We start from the raw sequence: 27,807 nt of genomic DNA, 5'->3' as shown, positions 1-27,807 counted from the left end.
TTTTTTTTTTTTTTTTTTAACCATAAATGAGTTGTTGAATGTTGAAAGATGCTTTTCTGCATTTATTGAAATGGTCTTATTATTTTTCTGTATTATTATTTCAACATGGCATATAATATTACTTTTTTTGAATGTTAAACCACTTTTGAACTCCTGGTATAAACCCCACTTTGTATGAAGTCTGTGTACATACACACTTATATTAGGTTTGTTTTGCTAGTATTTGGTAAATAATTTTTCATGAGAATCTTTTCTCTGTCTTTTACATCTCTCATGATATGTTTATGTAATATTGGTTTTTTACATCTCTTGTGATATGTTTATGTAGTATTAGTATCAGAGTAATAGAGACCTCATAAAATCAGTTGGAAAATGTTTCTTTGGCCTCTGTATTTTGAAGGGTTGGTATAGGATTGTTATTTCTTTCTAAAATACGTAATAGAATTTACCTGTGAAACCAAGAGTTTTCTTTGTGGGAATGTTTTGAAGTGTAAGTCAATTTCCTTTGTAGATATTGAAATATTTAGATTTTCTATTTCTTTTTTGTGTCAATTTTGGTAATGTGTTTAAGGAATTTGTCTGTTTCATCAAGATATGAATTTATTTGGCTGAAGTCAAAGTTTCCCTATTCTTTCAAGCTCTGTAGGTCATTGCTTTTACTCTGGATATTGGTAAGTTGTACATTTCCTTTTTCTTGATAAGCTTTGCTAGAATTTTGTCAATTTTATTGAACTTTTTTTTTTTTTTTTAAGTTTCCTAGGGTAGAAACTTAGATCACTAATTTGGGGCCTTTTTCCTCCTCTAATATAAGTTTTTAAAATTATAACTATTCCTTCATGCGTTTTATATCCTTTCATAAACTTTAATATATTTTAAAAGACATCAGTCAAAATTTTTTTCAAAATTATTTTTCTGTTCCCATCTTTGACCTATGGACAGTGTAATTTTGAGTTAACTTCCAAATATGTAGGTCTTTTCTAGATGCTGCTGCTAAGTCACTTCAGTCGTGTCCGACTCTGTGTGACCCCAGAGACGGCAGCCCACCAGGCCCCCCCACCCCTGGGATTCTCCAGGCAAGAACACTGGAGTGGATTGCCATTTCCTTCTCCAATGCAGGAAAGTGAAAGTGAAGTTGCTCAGTCGTTTCCGACTCTTAGCGACCCCATGGACTGCAGCTCACCAGGCTCTGGTGTCCATGGATTTTCCAGGCAAGAGTGCTGGAGTGGGGTGCCATTGCCTTCTAGATGCTGAGTTATGTATTTTTACCAATAAATGTCAGCCTTCTGAAATCTACTGAGATTGTCTTATGGACCAGCACGGGATCAATCTCTGACCATCCCGTGTGTACTTAAATGTGTATTTGCTGTTTGGTGGTGTAGTGGGCCACAAAAACTGTGAAAATTAATATGGTTGCTTATGTTAATAAGGATTGCAAAAATCTTCACTTTTTCTAAGTTATTCTATATATCAGTGACAGAAATATGTGTTAAAATCTCCAGCTATGAATTTGTCTATATCTCCCTTAGTTCTGTAGCTTTTTTCCCCTACATATTTTGAAATTCTGATATTAAGCAGATGTTTAATTTCTGATTTAGTGATTTTTCTTTTATCATGAATAGTCCATCTTTGTCTCTAGTAATACTTTTTGTCTTTAAGTCATTTTGAATGATGAACACAGCAGCTCTAGCTTTTCAAGCTTAATGTTTCCATGGTATATATTTTTCCATATGAAACTTTCAACATATTGGTATCTCTGTAGTTAAAGAGCATCTCTGCCTTTTGTTAGGTTGCTAACTCCATTTAAATAGAATATAATTACTATATGGCTGCATTTAAGCATGCCATTTTGTTATATGTTGGCCATTTGTCTCTTGAATTCCTTTGTTTCTCTCAATCTCCTATCTTCTGTTTTAAACGATTAGGTTTTATTTATTTTTTCTAATTTTATTTTATTTTTAAAATTTACATAATTGTATTAGTTTTGCCAAACATCAAAATGAATTAGGTTTTAAAACGCATGTTTGTTTCTGGGCCTTTTGGCTGAGATCAAGTGTAGTTTTTAAGTGTGCATTGCAATTCTTCTTTCTGTATTTATTTACATTATTTTTTATTTGTTGCTGTCTGAATTAGAGTATACATCTTTCATTTACCACAATTTATACTTTTTAGTGAATTGCTTCAGGTAAAATATATAGTAGACTTGCAACAGTATATTTTCATTCACAAAAGGTATAGTGAGTTCCAGACAAAAGGAACAGTATGTGCAGAGGCATGAGAACAATGGAGAACGCCCTGTGATTGGGGAATTAAAATATGTAGTCCAGAATGGTTTGAGCAAAACCGGAAGAGAAATGGAGGGGAAAAGAGGCTGAGAGGTAATTAGAGGAATGATTTACAAGGGGCTTGTAAACTGTGATAAGCTGTTTGCACTTTATCCTGAGGGCAGTGGCAAGCCATTAAAGTGGTTTATGCTAAGGAGTGATATGAGCAGATTTACATTTGGGGAAGATTAATCTGACCGCCATGAAAAATAGACTTGCAGGAGGAGAAACCTTGAAGCTGGAAACTCAGGAGGCTGTTGCATTATTCAAACCAGAACAAAGCAGGTTCACAGGAGTAGTCTTCAGTAAGTGGACAGGTTCAAGAGGTGTTTTGAGGCCGAATAGAAATGTTTTCTTTATGAATTGACTGTGAGGGGTGGAGGAGAAGAGGCAAAGATGAGTTCTAGCCTTCTGACAACTGGATGGGACCTGGTGTCATTCACTGAGATGGCAAGTTTAGCAGTAACAAGATGAGGAATTCAAGTTTCTCAAATGTGTCTGTCACTGGGTCAAGATATGTGGGCCGAAGGATTTTCCACTCTTTGAAAGTAAAATTTTTCAGATACTTTTGGGGGCATTTCTTTGGTAGGGCTGGGAAAATGTACATTTTATTACAGATTTTATGTTCAGGATAGAAGTTTTATTTCACACTTTGTACTTTTCATTTTGATTTATGATAAAGAATGAGCCATATAAATTCCACTGCTGAGTGTAGTTTTGTCTGCTAGAGTTGCATGATCTATGTATCATCACCAGTTAGATAAGGAGATAACTGGCATCCTATTTTTGGTTTATTTCAGTAATGATTTGGGAAAATGTTATTTCATTGTTTGGATCCCTTAATCAGGCTCTGTGTCCAACATGGAAATGACAATATCTTATTTAACCATGGCTGCAACTCAACCAGAAAGGAGTTCAACGAAGGTACATAGCGTTGAGTATCATTTTCCTTAAAAATTTGTTCTTTTGGTTCCAAAGTGAAGGACCATCACAAAGAAGGATGGATAAGTGCTCAGCAAGCAGGCAGCAGATAAGCTCCTTTCACTTGTGGGCAGCTCCTCCCTTCTACTTCTGTCTTTCAGCTAAGCAGAAGTAGATAATATGAGGCCGTATCTCATCGCAGCTCTTTGATGTATATAGTTTGGAAGCTGTGCAGGAAGGTTGTGCTTTATTATTCTTATCACAATACTTCTTAGGTTTAGTCTAGAAGGACAAACTGCTGACTCCACTTAGCTTCCACTGTCAGCGGAAGTCTTACAATCAAAGCTTGCGCTCAATGTCTGACTGTGACCATGGTCTGATAAGATGAACTTCATTTCATTAAGAGTAGAGCAGGAGACTAAAATCCGCAGGAAGCCAGCTAGGGCCTTTCCATTAATTCTGATCAAAGGCTGATTTGATTTTTGGCTCAATGATAAGTGCCTTTTTAAACCTAGTGTACGAAGTTGGGATATTTTCTTGCTTATATTTTTTGTGTGCTGAGTATATTTTGCAACTCATTGTATTAAAGCACGAAACAAACAAAACCAAAGGACTTCACAATGGAAAAACAGAAACGATATTTGAGTGCAATATGTAACTCTGAGTTTGACGTCTGTTAGCTGTGGGATGTGGGTAAGCTGATACAATATCTATGATTCTCAGTATTTCATATGCTAATTTGCGGTCATAAAGCAGGATAAATGTGATGATTAAAGGTGGTGTGTGTAAGGTGACTGCCATAATTATTTTAATGGGAGAATGGTTTGTTGAAACAGTATCTGTCAGAACATAAAGCGTTGCCAAGGAGACATGGATTTCCTCTGAAGACAGATTTGGAAGATACTGAACAAGGAAATCCTCTAAAGGATGATACAGTTATAAAGAGAAAAAAAGGAGTTTCCAATAGCTATCATTTTAAAAAACATAAAGGAGAAGAGAAAGAGATGATGATGGCTGTGAGTTGTTTAAAAAGAAAACCTAGAAGAGAGACAGCTACTTTGACAGATGCTAAGGTGATGAGAAACTTCTTATCCTGAGAATTCTATGATTAATTTAGTTTCCTGACTGGCATCTGAACAAGGGCACACAGCAATAAATGGATGGCACTGAAAGCTCTTTAAACCTTCACACAAACAAACTATAGCTTTACTGGAAATAAATAAATGAACCTATTTCCCAAGTGGAGAGGGGTGGGTGAAGAGGGAGGGAGGTGGGGGAAGAAAGGAATGTAAAGGATTTAATAATAATAAAAAAAGTGTCCAAAATATACGAGATAACTTCCTGGTGTCTAAAACCATAAATTCATAAATACTGGTCTGTGTCCAAATCAGATACTGAAGAGTTGTGACAGTTGTATAAAACACTTGAAAACCAAGAGAAATCAATTTTAGCGTAAGTTGTGAAAGTCACCAGGGTTACCTAAGTTCTTTGAAGGACCTGAGTGAACTTGAGATTGAACCCCAAAGTCCTCAACCTGGTGGGGAACACTGGACTTGAACTGTTTTTCTGCAAAATGAAAATTATCCTTCTGTGTGATTTCTAGTTACCCTCCAAAGTATTTTTACCTTTTTTCTCTCAACGTATTATTGATAGGGAGGAAATGGAAACTTTCAACATCAAGACTCTTCTTTTAATATTCAAGGAGGAAGTGGAAACGGCCAACATGAAAGCCAAGTTTGGAGGATATCTGATGTGTCTTATATTTTCTAAACAAAATGGGGTGATAAATTACAAATGGGGTGATAAAATTGCTCAGTGGTTTATGCAGGTAGGTGAACAGTTATCTACCATTGTAGATATTAATCATATGCAGACGATCAATTCTGTAAATAGCTAAAAGTAAAACTTTGATCTTGAGTCATTTGAATGGAGACTGTTGGCTGCTTGCAGTTACCACTTGATTTAAAGTCTCTCTCTATATATGAAAATTAGCTGTTAATATGAGTTCATGCAATGAAATTTATGGGAAATCATACAGTTAGTAAACTGGACAAGCAGGACTCATGGATGTAGTTGCATAGTACCTTAAATTCCCCCCCCCCCCATTTTCCCTTTATAATTAATTCAGGAGAGGTATGAAGGCAAAAGGAGAAGGGGACGACAGAGGACAAGATGGTTGGATGGCATCACTGACTTTATGGACATGAGTTTGAGTGAACTCTGGGAGTTGGTGATGGACAGGGAGGCCTGGCATGGTGCGGTCCATGGGGTTGCAAAGAGTCAGACACGACTGAGTGACTGAACTGACTGCCTGAGGGCCCATGAGCCTCCCAGATGACATGATAGTAAAGGACTAATATAACATCCATACTGGCTTTCTCATGCCTGTTGCCCTCATTGGCATGGGGAAAATTCATTTGTAAAAATGATGGGTAAAAACCCATCAATGTAGAGAACTGCAGTACAGCAGCAGCTTCCTTTCCTGTATCACAGAGAGACAATCAAGCCTAACAATTATCCTCTAGATTTCTTAGGAAGAAGTCAGACCAAAGTTGTGGTGTGCCCTTAGCTACAGTGGAAGACTGAAGGATTCCAGCAGAGCCTGTTGAAGCACTTACCTCCTGACCTGTGAAGAAAGGGTAAGCACCCTTCTTGCTTGCGAGTTATTTGCCTAACAGTGCAGGTGGCGTGAGTGGTAAAGAACCCACCTGCCAATGCAGGAGACTTAAGAGGCATGGGTTCTCTCCCTGGGGTGGGAAGATCCCCTGGAGGAGGGCATGGCAACCCACTCCAGTATTCTGGCCTGGAGAATCCCATAGAGGAGCCTAGCAGATTATGGTCCAGAGGGCTGCAGAGAGTCAGACACAACTGGAGCAATTTACCATGTATGTACAGTTATGGAGTCAGTATTTCTGTGCACTTTTTACTTCAAAGTCAGAGTTCTCAACCTTTACCCTGTACTTCTTCCATCCTTGCTCACACATTTTCACTGTATACAATTCATCTCAAAGAAATAGCAACTATAACTATTTTTGTTACAAAAAAATTTAATAGTAACGCTTCCTTTTAACAACAGAGAAAACCACAAAATTCCCTCATCTTCCCTCTGGGCTATGCTTTGGTATCTTTTTTCATGGTTCTGAAACAGCTTTCCACTGGACTGTATCTACTTCAAAACATGAGTTCATTTTGTATTCAAGTGACTAGTAAACAATTAGCAAAGCTTGTCCTAAGTCATCAATTAATAGTTTCTGTTTAATCTTTCCTGAAACCAGAGAGCCCTCTGTTCTTGTATTTATTTTGATCTCTTTGAAATGCAAATCATTTGCTCTTCTGCTCTAGTTCTGAGCCTCCTTTTGGCCTACATAGAAATACTTGGACATAAAGAAGATGCCTGTTCTACTTAAACCTTTGAGAGATGAAAATGGTTTTTGTGTAGCTTTGAGATGTATCTCTTTGAAATTGATATTATTAAATGTAGGGTAGTTGGCTCAAGATGCCTGATGGTCTCAGAAATATATTATGAAGTGCTTCAAATCTATACGGCAGTATAAGTTAATGGCTAAGAACCTAGGAATGCAATAATAAAAATGTGTTTATACCTTAGCCCTTTCTTAGTCTCAGTTTTCTTACCTCTAAAATGGGAATAATTGTAACTAAACTTGGGCTTCCCTGGTAACCTAGTAGGTTATCATAACAGTAAAATGTGAGACTGTATACGAAGTCGGCACTCCATACACGGTAACTAATATTATTGTTATTATTCAGAGAAAGAGAAACATTATTAAGTGATATCTCCTAGACATGTAAACTCTCACCTGAAGAGAGTACTTACAAACATTTCCCCAGTAAAGAGTTGCCTTCAGGGACATGCAATCTGAAAGCACTGGATTAGTTTATTAAGGTAGATATTCATGTCTGTTAAGTATCTCATATTACAAATGAGCAAACTGAGGTGACCACAATCTTGGGCAAAAATTCCTATTAATAAATTACTTCAACCCCTCTGACAATAGAGTTAGGAAGAGCTATAAAATAAATGCCTCCCTATGGAATGAAAAAAAGGTTGGCTGCCTTTCTGTGGTAATTATCCCTCAGGATCCACCTAGGCCAATCCCTATGAAATATGTGACCACAGGGGCCCATTTCTTATTATTAAGAAATTTTACTTGGGAAAATAACACAATTCTTCTCTATTTGATCTTAAGATTTAAGGATCTGAAGGGGAAACTACTTATCTATCGTTCCATGAAAAATTGGACTCTTTGAAGTGTGGGTATTCCTGGATGAAGGGACTCCCTCTGGAGATTACCTGGTTTTAATTAGTTGGTGCTGCAGTCACCAAGACCTTTTTGAAAGCTCCTCAGACAAGATAGCTGTCTCAAATCCCATATGGAACACTCTGGAAATGAACAAATATAAATTTCTTCTAGCTGTTCTAACACAGTAGTTTAAACCAGTAGTTTATTAGTTCTGGTTCAAGAAAACACTAAGGGACTTGTACCGTTTAAGTCCTTGCCATGCTCCATTTTCAGATGGAGAAAGACCAAGAGGATTCTGGGTAAGAGGTTTTCATGAACCAAACCTGACAATAGCACTCATCATTTTTGCTGTCATTTCACTCCCCAGAATTCAGTCATGTGGGTACACCTATGCATGGGAGTCTGGGAAATGAAGTTTTAGCTATGTGCCTATGAGGAAGAGGAAGCAGGCTTGGTAAGTAGCTAGCTATTCTCTGCCAATATATAGAGATATAGATATTAAGTAACAATTTAGTATGCATGGCAGAGAAGGCGATGGCACCCCACTCCAATATTCTTGCCTGGAAAATCCCACGGACGGAGGAGCCTGGTAGGCTGTAGTCCATGGGGTTGCGAAGAGTCAGACATGACTGAGTGACTTCACTTTCACTTTTCACTTTCATGCATTGGAGAAGGAAATGGCAACCCACTCCAGTGTTCTTGCCTGGAGAATCCCAGGGATGGGGAGCCTGGTGGTGCCGTCTATGGGGTCGCACAGAGTCGGACATGACTGAAGTGACTTAGCAGTAGCAGTAGTATGCATGGATATATTTTAAGCTTCTATTGTTTATTTATAAGTTAATTCTTGAAAGGCTGTAGGCATCTGGAAAATTATCTGTTTAAAATATCATTGCAGTTTTACATTCAGTGATTTTGCTTGTATTTCTCCAAATGTTAAAAAAAAAAAAATATCTTGCCACATTACAGTTCAAATCTGGTGCTTATTGATATAACTATCATTGCCAGATAGAGAATTGCACCTAAAATTTCCATTTATGTGCCTATTTTGTTAAGAACATTAAGTCATATTACTAATAATGACTTAGTATATCTAGGTAAAACTCAGTCATTTTTTGATTCCTGGGTGATAGGAATTTTATCATTTTTTTTAGTGACTTTGTAGATGAGAAAATGAAAGCAAATGATTTTATTTTCAAGCCATATGGCAAAAAAGCTAATTAAGAATGCATAATTTTTATATCCCAAGACAATAGATTTGCCTCTAATTTTAGTAGACACTTGGGGATTTTCCTTTATTTTAGCAATTAACTGATGACTGATGCGAAGAACTGACTCATTTGAAAAGACCCTGATGCTGGGAAAGATTGAAAGCAGGAGGAGAAGGGGATGACAGAGGATGAGATGGTTGGATGGCATCACTGACTCGATGGACATGGGTTTGAGTAAGCTCTGTGAGATGGTGAAGGACAGGGAAGCCTGGCGTGCTGCAGTCTATGGGGTCACAAAGAATCGGACGTGACTGAGCGACTGAACTAAAACTGATGACTGCCAAATGATTTCTTGAATTTTCTCCAGAAAAGAGTGGAAGACTATCAAAAAAGAAAGTATATTCATTTCAGCTCAGTAAACATATCACAAGTACCTTCTATGTTCAAGGCAGAGAGCTATGGATGTAGAGTTGAGTAAATGCAATTCTTGTTCTCAAACAGTTAATAGTCTAGTAGGGAAACTGTCCAGTAAACAAATTAATGATTCAATTTTCTCAAATTGGAATCAAATTACAATATAACATCAAAGATGCATTTTACTGTATTATTTAATATGCTGGAATATTGCATAAAACAATGTCTAGTCATGGAGAAGTAATTACATTATCTGTGATTCATCTCCTTAAATTGACTATTATATAGGAATTAAAATCATGGTTATGGGAGATACTTAATAACTTGGAAAATGTTTACATGCAGAAATGTTAAGTGAAAAAAGTGGGATATAAATTTATACCTATAGTGTGAATATAATAAAGGGGAAATATCCTTATGCATCAAACAAAAGATTGTAAAGAAATACAACAAAGTGTTAAGTGTTAGAATAAATATCCAGCAACACTATCAATTGTTTTTGTTTAAAAAATGTTTTCAACACGCATTACGTTACTTTTGAAAAGATAGAACATAAAAATATAATGAAAGCACTTTAAAATGCAATCACAGTAAGCCTCTGCTGCCATGACTAACTGATACATAGACATGAACTAATGCACCTTTCATTCATAACGCACTTAATGAGCCCACATTACGGAGTAGAAGGTAGGTGCCAGTTCTGGTTACTATTTCTATTTCCCTGTCAATATTATACTGCCCTATGACTACCTGATGATTTCCTACCATATATTACTTTTGTACATGTTGTGTCTTCCCTACTGGACTCTTGGCTTATTGACTTGACATCCAAGTGTGTTAATGGAATAGCAGCTTCAGCCATGGTGCCTCCAGACCACAAGCATAGGGTCAGTGGGAAAGAAAGGATTCAAGTCATGGATGCCAGATAGGGAATGACACATAAGCCTCAGCCTATGTGGTCTTTGCGGTAGCTCTGTTCATATATGAACGTGCTTATTCTTATCCTGAAGGAAAGTCAGTGCAGTGTGCTTATGCCCAGCAGTGTCTTGTACAAAGCATGGCAACCTTTAATACTGGGTACTAGGAACAAGAACACGATGTTTCTAAATACCAGGCCTTGGTTACCATGGCGTGATTCGTGTTGAGCCAGTGTGGTAGGTGCACTGATTATTTCAATCACCTCATTTTTAAAACTTAAATACCCTAAAGGTAAGAATTCACTGTACAATTTTAGATGGAAAACCAGAATGGAAAATAGTAAATGGAAATTAATTTTAAAAATATAAACAATGGAAACAGAATAATATCACATTCTAGTTATAATTTCTTGTCTTCCCAGGCTATGTGCCAGAGACCTGATCTCCATGTGGATAATGGTCAGGGATAGACAGGTGTTAAAACCAAGTCTTCTTCCGTATAATTAGAGGATTGACAGTACACTTAAAAGAGAGTAGCTTCATCTTCATTAATTCAGGGTTACTAAACATTTTGTACCTCCTAAAATGAGGCGATCACATTGGAATGCATCCCATACTTTGGGAAATACATGAAAGGCTTAGGCAACGAGCTTTTCACTTCTGATATTTTCAGTTGTCAGAATTCTAGAGGAGCAATGACACAGAAGGATAACTTCATAATGCCAGATACCTGACAAGTGCTGGAAGAGGGACTTGCACCCAGGCTTCTGTCTATACTCCCAACAGCCTCTAACACTCTCTCCTCTCCACGCAGCACTGGGCATCTCTTTTCATTTTGCTGCCAATAGAGTATTCATGAATAATCTGTCGTTCAATTGAGTTATTTCCAACGAGGGAATACAGAAATCACATCTCAATTTCCATTGAAATATATAAATAGGGCTGAAAACTGTCATTTATATATACATATGTGTGTTTTAGATTGGGTTGGTTAACTATGTATCTCCTTGGAGACTATACATACACGTTGTTTATATATACACACCACATATACAATGTATGTGAGTGTCTGTCTATGTATGGATATTTAGATACACATACTAGGAAGGCTTACATATATTTGCTAGTTTATATTTTAGTAAAAATCTCTAGGGAATCACATGTTTACCTTTATGCGATATACATGCTGCATTTGGATAAACTGTCTCAAAAGAAAACCAATAAATGGCTCAGAAAATGAGATTTTTATGACTAAGAATGAAGGTGAAAAAGTACGAAAGAGCTTGGAGTATAAAACGGCATATATAAGGAAATAATTCTAGCAATTTAAATTTGTTTCATGGAAAACAATGTCATTTGAGGTTTTAATTCATCCAATTCAGGGGTATAATTCATAGGGTATATTTATGTGAACCTCTGGTTGAGTATTTAAAACCAGGTGAAATCTTAATTGATTCTCAGATAATATTACTGTGATTTAAGCTAGACCAGTTAGTACCTAATAATGTGTGGTCAGGCTTCAGCAATACATGAACCGTGAACTTCCAGTTGTTCAAGCTGGTTTTAGAAAAGGCAGAGGAACCAGAGACCAAATTGCCAACATCCGCTGGATCATCGAAAAAGCAAGGGCGTTCCAGTAAAACATCCATTTCTGCTTTATTGACTATGCCAAAGCCTTTGACTGTGTGGATTACAATAAACTGTGGAAAATTCTGAAAGAGATGGGCATACCAGACCACCTGACCTGCCTCTTGAGAAATCTGTATGCAGGTCAGGAAGCAACAGGTAGAACTGGACATGGAACAACAGACTGGTTCCAAATAGGAAAAGGAGTACGTCAAGGCTGTATATTGTCACCCTACTTATTTAACTTATGTGCAGAGTTCATCATGAGAAATGCTGGGCTGGAAGAAGCACAAGCTGGAATCAAGATTGCCAGGAGAAATATCAATAACCTCAAATATGCAGATGACACCACCCTTATGGCAAAAAGTGAAGAGGAACTAAAGTGCCTCTTGATGAAAGTGAAAATGGAGAGTGAAACAGTTGGCTTAAAACTCATTCAGAAAACGAAGATCATGGCATCCGGTCCCATCACTTTATGGGAAATAGATGGGGAAACAGTGGTAACAGTGTCAGACTTTATTTTTTTGGGCTCCAAAATCACTGCAGATGGTGACTGCAGCCATGAAATTAAAAGACGCTTACTCCTTGGAAGGAAAGGTATGACCAACCTAGATAGCATATTGAAAAGCAGAGACATTACTTTGCCGACAAAGGTCCATCTAGTCAAGGCTATGGTTTTTCCAGTGGTCATGTATGGATGGAGAAGGCAATGGCACCCCACTCCAGTACTCTTGCCTGGAAAATCCCATGGATGGAGGAGCCTGGTAGGCTGCAGTCCATGGGGTTGCTAAGAGTTGGACACGACTGAGCGACTTCACTTTCACTTTTTATTTTCATGCATTGGAGAAGGAAATGGCAACCCACTCCAGTATTCTTGCCTGGAGAATCCCAGGGATGGGGGAGCCTGGTGGGCTGCCATCTATGGGGTCGCACAGAGTCAGACACGACTGAAGCGACCTAGCAGCAGTAGCATGTATGGATGTGAGAGTTGGACTGTGAAGAAGGCTGAGTGCCGAAGAATTGATGCTTTTGAACTGTGGTGTTGAAGAAGACTCTTGAGAGTCTCTTGGATTGCAAGGAGATCCAACCAGTCCATTCTGAAGGAGATCAGCCCTGGGATTTCTTTGGAAGGAATGATGCTAAAGCTCAAACTCCAGTACTTTGGCCACCTCATGCCAAGAGCTGACTCATTGGAAAAGACTCTGATGCTGGGAGGGATTGGGGGCAGGAGGAGAAGGGGACGCCAGAGGATGAGATGGCTGGATGGCATCACTGACTCAATGGATGTGAGTCTGAGTGAACTCTGGGAGTTGGTGATGGACAGGGAGGCCTGGCGTGCTGCGATTCATGGGGTCGCAAAGAGTTGGACACGACTGAGCAACTGAACTGAGAGAGAAGGCAATCTTAACAATTTCTGGTACAAATTATTTATAGGCCTTAAGTATATCCCCATATTATATTTCAAAATGATGACAGAGTATTACATGCTTACTTTATATGCATTATATTATTTAGTCCTCAAAATAATCTCTGAGATAGGAACTGTACTTGTTATGATTTTCTGTAGATAAGGAAACTGAGTCTCTAGGTCAAATTTAATGCCAGGGTCATTCAGCCAAGAAGTAGTACAAGTGGTATTTAAACAGAGGTGTCTGTGGCTCTAAAGCCCTTGTTATTCTGGTAAAAGCAGCCCTGGGTGGTAGGTGGTATTATGCCTATTCTCTTAGAATATACAGTTGAGCCTTAGGGAGAGCAGAGCTGCCAGGTCAAGGTCATTGTTGTAACAAGTGGCAGGGCAAGGATTCTAACCCAGCTCTGTCATCGACTCCAAAGCCAGCTGAGCTTCCTCCGCCCATCTCTGTGAAAACATAGGTCTGCCACAGCAGAGAAACAAACAGCTTCTCTCAACATATGTTATGAATTACATAAGCAGCATTTGTTATATAGTTGGTTTTAGCTTCACTAAGGCCTCATAATGTTTTATTAATATTGCATGTTCTCACCAGAGCAAAACTCAAGGTAGGAGGGAAATCCACCTGTGTCTACGCTGGTGATCTAGGTTTTACATTATACAGGTAGAATGACCACAGAGGACGCCACCCAAACTGGGACTGTCCTGTGAAGGGATGGGGGCACTATGCATATAATATCCTAGGCAACAGGAGAAAAACCTGAGCTGTCCCAGTCAAAGATGGCCACTGCCCTGGGAGCATGTAGATTTCCCTCCTGATGGTCCTGCACATGTTTCTCTTGGTTCAGGGGTTCTAACTAGTCTTCTGGATGCTTATCTCAAAACTGAGTTCTTTCAATACAAATATGAAGAACACACACATTCTTTGATGTTGATGAATCTAGTTTTAGAAAAAAAGTCAAAGATCAAGTAAGTAGTCTGGGGATTAGAACTGAGCAAATTTTAATATTTGAGGGCTGGGATATCTTAACGGCCAGAGGACCAGAACAGTAAGAAGTTACTCTAAGTAAACAACATTGGTTGTTGTGTTCTGCTTGTGCTATGGGAAGAGTGATGCTTATGAATTCTATTAAATCCCAAGGAAATTTTGCTTTTGACTCTCAATTCTTGTCCTGAAGTTCAGTGTGAGAAATTCTGTGCAGTGGACTGTCCTACTTTCTGCTGCTGCTGCTAAGTCGCTTTAGTCCTGACCGACTCTGTGCGACCCCATAGACGGCAGCCCACCAGGTTCCCCCGTCCCTGGGATCCTCCAGGCAAGAACACTGGAGTGGGTTGCCATTTCCTTCTCCAATGCAGGAAAGTGAAAAGTGAAAGTGAAGTCGCTCAGTCATGTCCGACTCTTAGCGACCCCATGGACTGCAGCCCACGAGGCCCTCCGTCCATGGGATTTTCCAGGCAAGAGTACTGGAACTGGGTGCCATTGCCTTCTCCGTCCTACTTTCTACCAACAGTCTTATAATGGGAAGCTGAGTTCAAAGACTTGGAATGGCCAACCAGTTATCAAGAAATCAGGCATGATGATATGCCAGGAAATAGACACATCATGAAAATAGATAACATGGAAAGGGAACAGGAAGGTTTGGACAATCTTATCTGACTCCTTAACCATAGCATGTAAACTCAAGAATTGTCAGTTTCATAATGTCAAGGATAATACCTCTATCTACCAACTATTTATTGAGATTTTTAAGTGAATTAAGTACATGGAGTAGTTGACAGACAGGAAGCCCCATAGCAAATCTTGGTTCTTTCCTCTTTTAACTTAAAATAGCAAAGGAACTCCCCAAGTTCTGTAACAAGACTTTGCATTTTTCATAATCATCTAAAAAGTTCAGAATTTTTCTTTTCTTTTCCTTTCCTCCCTCCGTTTTCCTTCCTTCTTTCTTATTCCATTTTCCTCCTTCTCTCCCTTACCTCCTTCCCCTCTTATTCAAACAAAGACTTAAGATGACCAAAATATTATAAAATGTAACCTCCTGCATACACAAAACAATTTGATGGAATTAGAAACTTCTAAAAATTAATCATTATCAAAATTAACTGTTTAATTAATCATAAGTTTGTTTATAAGACCTTCAGGGATGGATTTCAATGACCACCTCTCTCATAAGGCTAACACTTAAAGAATATACAAACTGAGGCGTGAATTTTTCCATGCGGAAAACAAAATTCTCTGTACCAGATACATGAATATTAACTTCAGGTAAAATGCTCTTCAAATTTCGTTTGATTCCTTAAAAACAAAAATGTTGGAATATGTACATATGTTGTAAGTCCTTTACTATCCTTAGATGAAAACTTCTGTGTTAGTGTTCATGTTTATTTTTATTCCTTTCTTTGACCCTCTCCCTGTGGGCCTTCAATAATGGTCCTGAAATGGAACCAAAGTCACAGAAGAATTTATAAAAGGGGAATGAAGGTATGTAGGTAATAGAGTTGAGGAATCAAACTCCTTTGTCTTGCTTTAGGAGATGGTGAGGGCATCTGAGGATTTATTGTATGAATATAATTTTCCAGTACTTTTTAGCATCAGCAGCTGGGTTCCGGTAATTGAACTCTGATTACTGCATAAAGAAGTGAAAAATAGATGTTAATTAGATAAAATTGTCAGAAGAGAATAGCAACATTTAGAAAACCTGGGACATGAGAAAGACAGGCTTTCTTCAAGTTTATTTAATGAAGAAAAGTTTAATCCTCTTTTCTCTGTCTTCCCAGAAGCCCTCCTAAGAGTCCTCTAACCACCTCTGTCTGTCCTGAACATGTCAGTGCTCCACGGTACAGAGTCTGGTATAATGCTGACCTGTCCAATGAGAGAACCCTTGGGAGGCCACAGGCTTCCCAGCTGGTGCTAGTGGTGAAGAACCCGCCTGCCAGTACAGCAGATGCAAGAGACTCTGGTTTGATCCCTGGGTAGAGAAGACCCCCTGGAGGAGATGGCAACCCACCCCAGAATTCTTGCCAGGAGAATCCCATGGACAGAGGAGCCTGGCAGGCTTTTGTCCATAGAGTTGCAAAGAGTCAGACATGACTGAAGCAACTTTAGCATGCTCCCATGCATCACCACCACCAATCCACAATCTCTTCACCAGTGAGGTCAATTTAAAGGCTTTATTATCTGTCATGCAAGTAGAAATTTGGGGGTATTCTAGATGAAAGAGTTGAGTTTGCACTTTCTGGACCAGTGAGAAGGAAGGTCCTGGGCTGCATGGTGCAATGCCGGAGAGAAGATGCTTTGAGCTGCAGTCCTCTATGACATTCCTCTGGGTCCCTTTCCAGTCTTCCTAGGATTGAGGTCAAATCTTTTATTTCTCTGCATTCTTTTATTAGGAGTCATCACAGTTCTTTAGATAAAGCTTTTGGGTGGGTGTTGAGTGCGGGGCCCTGTGCAGTTTGTAGACGGAGAGGAATATATGGAAACATAGGGCAGAGTCAGCTTGCTATTAAGTCACCAAAGGCCTGCAGGTACTGTTTACTGGGACAATGGGAAAGCCCTTGACCAACCTGCAGCACAATCCGCACAAGGCCAGTGACTGTTCCTTGCCACATAGTATTGCATGCTTTTATTTGGGATTATCAGAGCACTAAAAGTTCCCAGAGGAACAGCATTGTTCTTCCTGTTTACGGAATGTCATTTTTGACCAATAGTTGGGTTTCACAAACAAGAAGTAGGTAATTAAAACAGCATGTCATGCCTTTGATTTACTCACAAGTTGAAAGTGCAGCCATCAGTAAGGTGAGGGAAGAGAGCTAATTTCTTGCTTAGCACTCTAGGGGAGAAAAGGGTTAATAGGACAAATACATGAATACTGTTCCTCAACTTAAGTGGGGCATTCCAAGGCTATTTAATGCTAGAAAATCTCGAAATGCTACTTGATTTTTGGAAACATTTGCTATAGGAGTCAAAGATAGGAGATTTAGAAACAGTGTGATAACCTATCAAATGTGCCCGAGATATTCTCCACATGCTTCATTTTGTTGCCAGAGAAGTTATTGAATATCTAGACTTCTGATTTGCATTCTAGGACTATAAGAGTAAGGACCTGGGGTCATTTTTTCTTCATCATGTGTTTAGCTTTGGAGACTCTGACTACAGAAATAATTATTTAGATACTTAATAGCAAAGGGATGAGAGAGAAATCCTGTGTGTCTAATCCACATTTTTGGTTACTGGCAAGAATTCAGTGATTAAAGCTAAGAAGTCAGTACTGTGATTAACTTTCTACTTAATGTGCCAGTCTTAGTAATGTTCTATTTAATAAAATATCTTTCTTTTTAGCAGTGCCTGCCTGCCTGCTCAGTCTCTGTAGTTGTGCCCGTTAAGGACAATGTGTGTGTTTGGTTTGGGATACCTGACCTACAGAAACAGTGCTGTGTTGGTAAATGTTTAACAACCAGTTTTCTCCCGTTTTCCAGTGATTACTGATTTCTATGATGCAAATACTCCCACTAAATCCCATACCTCCTTGACATAATATCAGCACATTTATATCAGCATATTGTCTCTTGCAAAGCTGGTACAATTTGCATCCGACATAGTAGTAACCAAATCCTACTGCTTTGAATTAAATAATTTCATATACACTAATAGGGCAGTATTTTATATATAGAATATAATTTTGTATATAAACTGTGTGTGATCAAATGTGGCAACAAATTCCTTGTATTAAAAAAAAATTGTTACTGATTGGAGGGCGAAGGGACAAGATGGAGTAGAACTTGAGCTCATCTCCTCTCACAAAATCACCAAAATCATAACTGCTGAACAACTATTGACAAGACTGGAACCTACCAAAAAAGATATTCTACATCCAAAGAAGAAGCCACATTGAGACAGCGGGAGGGGTGTTTTAGCGAGATAATCAAATTCTTTCTCCACTGGATGGGTGACCCACAAACTGGAAAATAACTGTATCATAGAGGTTCTCCCACAGGAGTGAGAGTTCTGAGTCCCACTCCAGCTTCCCAGCTGGAGGGCTGGCATTAGGAGGAGCACCCTCTGGCTTTGAAGGCTAGTGGGGTTTGAGTGCAGACACTCTGGAGGACTGACAGAGACAGAAACTCCATTCTTGGAGGGCACACACAAGGTTTCTCCTGCACTGGGGACTCAGGGCAAGGCCGTGACTCCTAGGAAACTGTGCCAGACTCCTGAGGAGGCGGAGGATGGCTGTGGCTCAAACCACAGGTAGGGACAAGGACATTGGTGGCAGAGCCCCAGGGAATATCCATCAACGTGAACTCTCCCAGAGGTTGCCATTTTGGTGACCTGAAGTGAAAGTCACTCAGTCATGTCCAACTGTTTGCGACCCCATTGATTATACAGTCCATGGAATTCTCCAGGCCAGAATACTGGAGTCGGTAGCCTTTCCTGTCTCCAGCGGATCTTCCCAACCCAGGGATCGAATCCAGGTCTCCTGCATTGGAGACGGACTCTTTACCAGCTGAGCCACAAGGGAAGCCCAAGAATACTGGAGTGGGTAGCCTATGCCTTCTCCACCAGATCTTCCCGGCCCAGGAATTGAACCAGGGTCTTGTGCATTGCAGACAGATTCTTTACCAACTGAGCTATCATGGAAGCCCAGATCTCACCCAATAGCCTGCAGGCTCCAGTGTTGGAACACTTCAGTTAAAACGACCAACAGTGGGAACACAGCCCCACCTGTCAGCAAACAGGCTTCCTAAAGTCATCCTGAGTCCGCAGGGGCCTCTAAACACACCGCTTGACGTGACCCTGTTTACTAGTGGGGCTACACCCAGATTCACCCACTAGGGGGCAGACAACAGAAGAAAGAGGAACTACGACTCTGCAGCCTGCAGAAAGACCATAAACAGAGTAAGACAAAATGAGACAGGAGAGAAAATCTCCCAGATGAAGGAACAGGATAAAATCCCAGAAGAACAACTAAGTGATGTGGAGATAGGCGATCTACCTGAAAAATAAATCAGAGCAATGACGATAAAGATGATCCAAGATTTTGGAAAAAGAATTGAGGCACAGACTGAGAAGGTATCAAAAATTGCTTAATGATAAGCTAAAAGATTTAAAGAACAAACAAAAGGACATGAACACTACAGTCCCTGAAATGAAAAAATATACTGGAAGGAATCAACATCAGAGTAAATGAGGCCAAAGAACGAATAAGTCACCTGGAAGACAGAATGGTGGAAATAACTGCTGTGGAACAAAATAAAGAAAAAAAAGAGTGAAAAAAAGGACAGTCTCAGAGACCTCTGGGAAAATATTAAACACAACAACATTTGCATTATAGGAGTCCCAGAAGTGGGGGGGCGGGGGAGAGGGCCTGAGAACATATTTGAATAGATAATCGTCAAAAACTTCCCTAACATGGGAAAGGAAACACTCTCAAGTCCAGGAAGTGCAAAAAGTCCAATACAGGATAAGCCCAAGTCCAGCATGCTGAGACACAGATTAATCAAATGGACAAAAATTAAAGCCAAGGAGAAAATACTACAACAAGGCAAAAGCAATAAATAAAGATAAAGGGAATCCCCATAAGGTTATCAGCTGATTTTTCAGCAGGAACTCTGCAAGCCAGAACGGAGTGGCATGATATATTTAAAGGGATGAAAGGGAAAAGCCTACAACGAAGAATACTCTACCCAGCAGGACTCGTTCAGACTCAAAAGAGACATCAAAAACTTTATAGACAAGCAAAAACTAAGAAATTCAGCACCACCAGAACAGCTCTTCAACAAATGCTTCTCAAAGCAGAAAAGAAAAAGGCTTTGTAGTAGAGCCTGAAGTCAGGTAGGTTGATTCCTCCAGTTCCATTCTTCTTTCTCAAGATAGCTTTGGCTATTCGAGGTTTTTTGTATTTCCATACAAATTAAGCCAGAGAGAAAAACACCAATACAGTATACTAACACATATATATGGAATTTAGAAAGATGCTAACAATAACCCTGTGTATGAGACAGCAAAAGAGACACTGATGTATAGAACAGTCCTTTGAACTCTGTGGGAGAGGGAGAGGGTGGGAAGATTTGGGAGAATGGCATTGAAACATGTATAATATCATGTATGAAACGAGTTGCCAGTCCAGGTTCGATGCACGATACTGGATGCTTGGGGCTAGTGCACTGGGATGACCCAGAGGGATGGTATGGGGAGGGAGGAGGGAGGAGGGAGGAGGGTTCAGGATGGGGAACACATGTATACCTGTGGCGGATTCATTTTGATATTTGGCAAAACTAATACAATTTGTAAAGTTTAAAAATAAAATAAAATTAAAAAAAAAAAGAAAAAGGCATAACGAGGAACAAGAAACTTACAAGTACTCTCTGTAATTTTGCTCACTGATAAAGGCAAATATACAGTAAAGGTAGGAAGTCATCTACACACAACTATGATATCAAAACCAGCAGTTGTGAGAAGAGAGTGCAAATGCAAGATACTGGGAACACATTTGAAAGTAAGAGACCAGCAACTTAAAACAATCATGTATAGAGAGAGAGTGCTATATCAAAACCTCATGGCAACTGCAAAGCAAAAATCTGCAACAGATATACAGACAAGAAAGAAAAGCAGTTGAAACAATAGTAAAGATAGTCATCAAATCACAAAAGAAATTAAATGAAACAAAAGCACAACGATTTAAAACCTGTGGGATGCAGCAAAAGCAATCCTAAGAGGGACATTTATAGCAATACAGTGTTACCTCCGGAAGTAAGAATAATCTCAGGTGAACAACCTAGCCTACACCTAAAGCAACTAGAGAAAGCAGAACAACCAAACCCAAAACTAGGAGGAGGAAAGAAATCAAACAGAGCAGAAATAGAGACAAAGAAAAAATAGAAACGATCCATGAAAATGAAAGCTAGTCCTTTAAAAAGATAAAATTGATAAACCTTTAGCCAGACTCATGAAAAAAAAGGGAAAGCACTCAAATCAAAAAAATTAGAAATGAAAAAGAAGTTACAACAGATACCACAGAAATACAAAGGATCACAAGAGACTACTGTAAGCAACTCTACACCAATAAAATGGACACCCTGGAAGAAATGGACAAATGCTTAGAAAGGTACAATCTCCCATGACTGAGCCAGGAAGGAATAGAAAATATGAACAGACCAATCACAAAAATTTGCAATTGTGGTGGAAAACTTTCCAACAAACAAAAGTTTAAGGTCAGATGACTTCACAGGCAAATCCTATCAAGGATTTAGAAAAGAGTTAACACCTCTCCTCAAACTCTTTCAAAAAATTGCAGAGGGAGAAACACTCCCAAACCTTTTGTATGAGGCCACCATCCCCTGATACCAAAACCAGACAAAGATACCAAAAATAGAAAATTACAGGCCAGTTGATGAATATAGATGCAAAAATCCTTGACAATGAAATATTTAGTATTTTACTAAATACTAGCAAAGAGAATCCAACAATACATTAAAAGGATAATGCACCATGATCATGTGGGATTTATCCCAGGGATGCAGGAAGTTTTCAAAATCTTAAATCAATGTGATACACCACATTAAACAACTGAAGAATAAAAACATATGATTATCTCAGATTCAGAAAAAGCTTTTGACAACATTTAACACCCATTTATGATAAAAACTCTGCAGAATGTGGGTACAGAGGGAACCTACAGCAATGTGAAAGTGAAAGTTGCTCAATTGTGTCTGACTCTTTGCGACCCCATGTACTGTACAGTCCATGGAACTCTCCAGGCCAGAACACTGGAGTGGGTAGCCTTTCCCTTCTCCAGGGGATCTTCCCAACCCAGGGATTGAACCCAGGTCTCCCGCATTGCAGGCAGATTCTTTACCAGCTGAGCCACAAGGGAAGCCCTACCTCAATGTAACAAAGACCATATATGACAAACTGATAGCTAACATTCTTCTCAATAGTGAAAATCAGCAAGTGTCTCATCTAAGATCACAAGACAAGGATATCCACTCATGCCACTTTTTATTAAAAATAGTTTTGGAAGTCCTAACCATGGAGATCAAAGAAGAGAAAGAAATGAATTCAGATTGGAAAAGAAGTACAAAACTGTCACTGTTTGTAGATGACATGATACTATACATAGAAAATCCCCAAAGTGGTACAAGAAAACTACTAGAGCTCATCAGTGAATTTGGTAAAGTTGCAGGACACAAAATTAATACACAGAAATCTCTTGCATTCCTATACACTAACATCAAAACATCAGCAAGAGGAATTAAAGAAACAATCCCATTTACCATTGCATCAAAAAGAATGAAATACCCAGGAACAAACCTATCTAAGGAGGCAAAAGACTTGTACTCTGAAAACTGTAAGATGCTGATCCACATTTATGTAAAATATGAGAAAATAAATGTATCTTTGTATATGAATAAAACAGTTCTGGAAGAATACAAAGATAACATTGGTTATTTCCAGGGAAGGGACCTGGGGCAGGAGAGAGGATGTTTATTATCTCTACGCTTGTCCATTTTGAATTTTGAATAATAAAAGTTCAATTGTAAAATATGTACTATAAATATTATAAATTAAATGTTATATGTTTGTATACATAATACAGATCTGTGGGTTTTATCCAAAGCACACTAAATCAGAATCTACAGTAGCACCTGCTGAATCAGAGTCCTTGTGGTAGATTTCTAGACCATCTATGTAGTTGCCTTGGTAATCGTGATGGCACTCAGGCAAGCTCTGGGAGTTGGTGATGGACAGGGAAGCCTGGTGTGCTGCAGTCCATGGGCCAGCAAAGAGTCAGACACGAATGAGTGACTGAACTGAACTGAAGTGATGGCTTGAGCAGTGAGAGAGAACAAGGCAGGAAGGGGTTTTCCTTCCTGGCTCGCCACCTGCCTCGCTGCCCTTTGGTGACAGCAGATGAGGCTGGTACCTGAGTTTGAATGTCACGTGGAGATCTGCTTGACTTCCCCACCAAGGGCACTTTCCTCAACATCTCTGCCTCAAGCCTGCCTTCTGGGAAGGAAGGTGGACTTGTTCTCATAAGACATTCAGTTCTTCTCCAGTTTTGAGCCCAGTCCCTTCTTTTCAACAGAACTGTTATGTTACATCATGACTTAAACTCCCGCTTTTCTAGGTAGGCACATCCAGAGTTTATATTTGCATGGAATGATTTCTGAGGCCAAAATGACTTGAATTAAGAAAACTTCTGAATAATAAAATCTTAGCGAGAATGTATATGCTAGGCACTGTGCTGGATGCTCTTTGGGTCATCTCATTCACTCCCCACAACTGTACGAGAGAGATACCACTGCCATCTGTTTAGCTGATGACATGATCCAATCTCAGAGCCCTTAGGAAATGGACTTGATGTCGCATGATCATAGCAGGTCTGGCTCTCGTCTCTGTTTTTACCCACTGCACTGTATAGCCCCCTCTTTCTAAAAGTCTATTCACATGTTTTATCTTCATTTTTTTTTTTAAAGGATTTAAGTTGTAGGAAGAAGATTCATTAGGCTGGATGAAGGTGCGAATCTAAATGTTATACCCTCTCTACAGTTCCCAAGAGAGCAGAGGCTGGGCCAGGAGTCAGCCTAGCTGGAAAATTCTCTGTGTGACAGGAATACACTAAGAGCTGAACCATTCCCATGGTAATTCGAAGAACCTTCAGTATATTTTTTGATCTAAGTTTGGTTTCAAGCACATAAATCTCTGTGAAAAATCCCCTGAGAAGATCCCACTGAGGCAGCAACAAAGACTCTTGTTCCAATCGACTTTTTATGTAAATGGGAAAAAAAATGAATTGCAAGCACACACCTGAAAATTCATAAGAGACACTCTCACTCAGTAATTAATGCAGCATTCGTGGAAATAGACTCTAGGCATTGTGCAAAAATTCAGACTTTTGTCTGCATTCTTTTCTTTGCAATAAAGCAGACGCCCAGATGGGAGTACAGTGCTCACAGCCTCATCATAGACACAAGGACGGGGAGGTGGCATTCACAGTCACTCCTAATGGTTAGTGAGAATTAAACCTCCCAGACAACCAGGGAAGCTTCCTTCTGGGAATATTCCTGCCCCTCTGGATGACTAATTCATTACTTCAGGAGATAAGGACTCTAAGGGCGCCCAACAGTTTTTTCTCTGCGGCTTCCTCTTATCTCCTCCAAAGAAAATTCCGTTTTGCTTTTGCACTTTCCCAGGTGTTACCATGACTCCCTGGCTATTAGTATAAATAAAAATAAACTATTCGGGAGCATCTATTACAAATGATAATATTCTAGGGAGAGCTCTCAACAACATATCCTCAGAAGACAAAGTTTATTAGAAATAAAAAGGCAGTGTGAATATGACGAACAGAAGCACTATCACTGTATACTTTTAAAAAATTTACTACTGTGTTAGTGAAATATTTAAAATGATTATCTGAACGGCTGCCCTATCACATGAGAGCCTGAATATGTCACCAGCCAATACAACCATCTGACAGTCTCACCTTGCTTTCCAGCAAACAGTTGATGCCAAAGAGTGACTGCAACAGTTTTTAACAGGAAATAAATGCATCTCAAATTAAATAAGTGCTGAGGCTAGGCATTAAGAGATGTGGCAAGCTGTTTGCCCCAGATTCAGGCTCTGCAAACAAGCCCCAGTGGGCGTCAAGTGCGTACTTGACTGTTCTTTAGCTCTCTCTTCCTGGAGAGTGTCTACAGAAAGGACATCTCATCAAAGAACTTCTCCCACCTGGCTACACTCTTTTGTCTCTGTACCCTTTGCTTCTGGGATGGCATGTAAGAACACCTCATCTCCAGATTCAGCTTTGACATTGATTCCAACCTGAATTCTAAAATCTTTCCAGGCTTCTCGAGCCTCTAAATGAGCAGTCTTGAGCTGAACTGCAGTTCAATGCAACAGATACTCTGGAGCGACATGGAGCATGTGGCTAAAAATAGACAAACAGGTTCTACCTGTTAGAATTTACTTCTAAATGGAGTCTCTCCTAGAATTACTTATTATTGTCAATATAGAATCTAGCAAAAAGACCTAAGGCACCACTGAACAGCCCCATAAAACTCCCCTCACACACATTTTGATAAATCTAATGCCTCAAAGTTGAAACGTAGAAAACACAGAAAAGTGGTTAATTCTTTTGGATAATAATAAGTATCATTGATTGAGAGCATAGTATATGCCATGCACTGCGTCAAGCACTTTATTCACCATTTACCAACCCCAAAAGGAACACTACCTTCGATTTATAGAACTCAAGGCTCAGAGAAGTCAAGTTACTGGTTCAAGGTCACACAGCTGCTAAAAGGTGGAATTGGAATTTGAACACTGACCAACCCTATTCCAAGGTGCATGCACTTAATTGCGAAACCAGAAAGAACAAATATGCTTCACAGTGTATAAGAAATCTAATCCATGGGGATGGTTACCCGAAGCATAGGATTGTGTGTGTGTGCACTTACCAGGGAAGATAGATAAATCAGATATAGCTCAGTCGTGTCTGACTCTTTGTGACCCCATGGACTAGCTCACCAGGCCCGTCTGTCCATGGGACTTCCCAGGCAAGAATATTGGAGTGGGTAACCATTCCCTTCTCCAGGGGATCTCCCGACCCAGGGATCAAACCCATGTCTCTCTCATTGCAGGTGGATTCTTTACCATCTGAGCCATCAGGGAAGCCCCTACCAGGAAAGAAGATGGATCAATTAGCAGTGCCAGATTAGTGGAACTCTTGTGCAGGGACTTGCCATCTTCATTTCCATTTTACTGTCCTTCAAGTCACTGATCTTAATGTCCTATTTTGGCTTCCTATGAGTTTAACTGCAATACTCTGACCACCTAATGTGAAGAACCAACTTATTGGAAAAGACCCTGATGCTGGGAAAGACTGAAGGCAAAAGGAGAAGAGGGCACCAGAGGATGAGATAATTAGATAGCATCACCAACTCAATGGACATGAATTTGAGCAAACTCCAGGAGATAGTAGAGGATAGAGGAGGCTCGGGGAGTGGGGAGCTACACATCATGGGTCACAAGAATTGGACACGACTTAGGGACTGAATAACAATGAGTTCAACAAGCATGGGAAGGAAATAATGAAGTCAGAAGACCTGGCCTTTGCATACTCCTGGGTCACTCTTTCACTCATTGATCTGGGAGTGGTCACTTGCTGTCTCTGTTTCTCACATATGTGCTGAAGAAATTGATCTGGATGGTCTTTAGGATTTAGGTATAAATTTAGCTGTTAAAAATTACCATGTCAGCTAAGCCATTTTTGAATTATCTTGTGAAGTTTGTTTTATTTTGTTTTATGTTCTCTTCTTGCTAGTAATCTACCTCAATGGGAAAGGAAAAGAGAGATGATGTATTTTATCTAATAAAAAAGTAGAATCCTACATTTACTTCCCCTTCAGCTTAATTCTGCAATGCCACAACAATTTGGGAAAACACTGTACTGGGATCCTTTGGTATTAAGACAGTAAGAAAATGAAAGATATCCTATCGTAACAAGTGGAAAACTTCTATTATCACATATGAAAGAACAGAGGCTTACAAAGGAAAAAAGTAAAACCAATTCTTTCTCAGAATTAAGCAAACTAAATGTGAGAACCTATTGAAAACCAGTGTTGTTTTATGTCCATAAACGTGTACTTCCTGAGAGGAAGGATCACACTTCATGCGGGCAGTCATCCTCTCTTGCTAATTAAGGGAGCTGAATTCCAGTTCCATCCAGTGTTGGCATATGAAGGGGACAGGGCCCAAGGTACACAGCGCCTGTTTCCAACAGGAGCTATTCAGAGTGCTATCGTGTCTATTTCATTTGGTGGCGGGAATTTTGTTTTGAGCTGACAGAGGATGAGATGGTTGGATGAGTCAGGATGGCATCACTGACTCAGTGGACATGAATTTGAGCAAACTCTAGTGAAGGACAGGGAAGGCTGGTGTGCTGCAACCCCTGGAGTCACAAAGAGTTGCACACAACTGAGCAACTGAACAAAAGACAAAGGTGCAAAGGAAGGATTGCTGTTCTGTCAGAAGAAACAAAACAATGTATAGTAATAAACCCAGTCCCAAACAGAGGTAGAGAAAGGCACACCTCTGGCTATAATGTCCTCAAACTTGCAGGACACCCAGTACCTTTCTAGGCCATTGATTCATTCACTTTCTTGCCAATAAACTAGCCAGAAAATTCCTTAGTGAACCATCTATTTTGCTGGTTAAGTCTGAGGCACTCAGATTTCTAGAGAGATAGCTATTACTGGATAATCATTCAGGATTCTGGGCATCCAGTATTGTATTCTATTCTCATTATTTTTGCTTCTGTGTCCAAAAGACAGGATGCATTGCCTTTGCCCGTAAAGGGAAGATCTTCAGTGTTTTAACCACCATTAACAAGATGATTAGCATGCCTTTTGCCATCTTTATGAAACACCAGATGTTTGCTTTGGCATTTTTCCAGCCCTCCTTGTGTCATCAAGCCTAACAATTCCTTCTTAATGAGCTGGTGTGCTGTTCCTTTCCGGTCCTGAGTAGGAGGGCTAGCCATCTCTTGACCCCACCACGCAGTTGCTTCGATTTTGATCTAACAGGTTGGCCTACCTGGGGAGGGTGAAGATATTCTTGCACACATCAACTATGAGGCGGCTCAGGTATCTTTAGAGAATAAAAAGCAACAGAGGAAGTGCTCCTCAAGTGGTACTCTTTCTTGATGAGGACCCTGCGTTCATGTTTAGCTT

At 39.6% G+C, this 27,807-nt stretch overlaps 1 protein-coding gene and 1 long non-coding RNA gene across 2 annotated transcripts in view; one reads left to right on the top strand and one right to left on the bottom strand.

The window, feature by feature from the left end:
* LINGO2 (leucine rich repeat and Ig domain containing 2) overlaps positions 1–27,807 on the bottom strand; it is a 1,233,386-nt gene that overhangs the window by 7,619 nt on the left and 1,197,960 nt on the right. The gene's annotated exons all lie outside the window — the stretch shown is intronic.
* LOC109562821 (uncharacterized) lies at positions 21–26,374 on the top strand. The gene is made up of 6 exons (XR_002181229.2): positions 21–3,245; positions 4,896–5,070; positions 5,768–5,881; positions 7,872–7,958; positions 23,551–23,715; positions 25,717–26,374. It is a non-coding gene; the product is annotated as an uncharacterized lncRNA (long non-coding RNA).

This window comes from Bos indicus, chromosome 8, assembly GCF_029378745.1.
Source record: "Bos indicus isolate NIAB-ARS_2022 breed Sahiwal x Tharparkar chromosome 8, NIAB-ARS_B.indTharparkar_mat_pri_1.0, whole genome shotgun sequence".
Taxonomy (NCBI): Eukaryota; Metazoa; Chordata; class Mammalia; order Artiodactyla; family Bovidae; genus Bos; species Bos indicus.
Note: the sequence above shows the minus strand (reverse complement) of the source record. Positions and strands in the feature narration are given on the sequence as shown.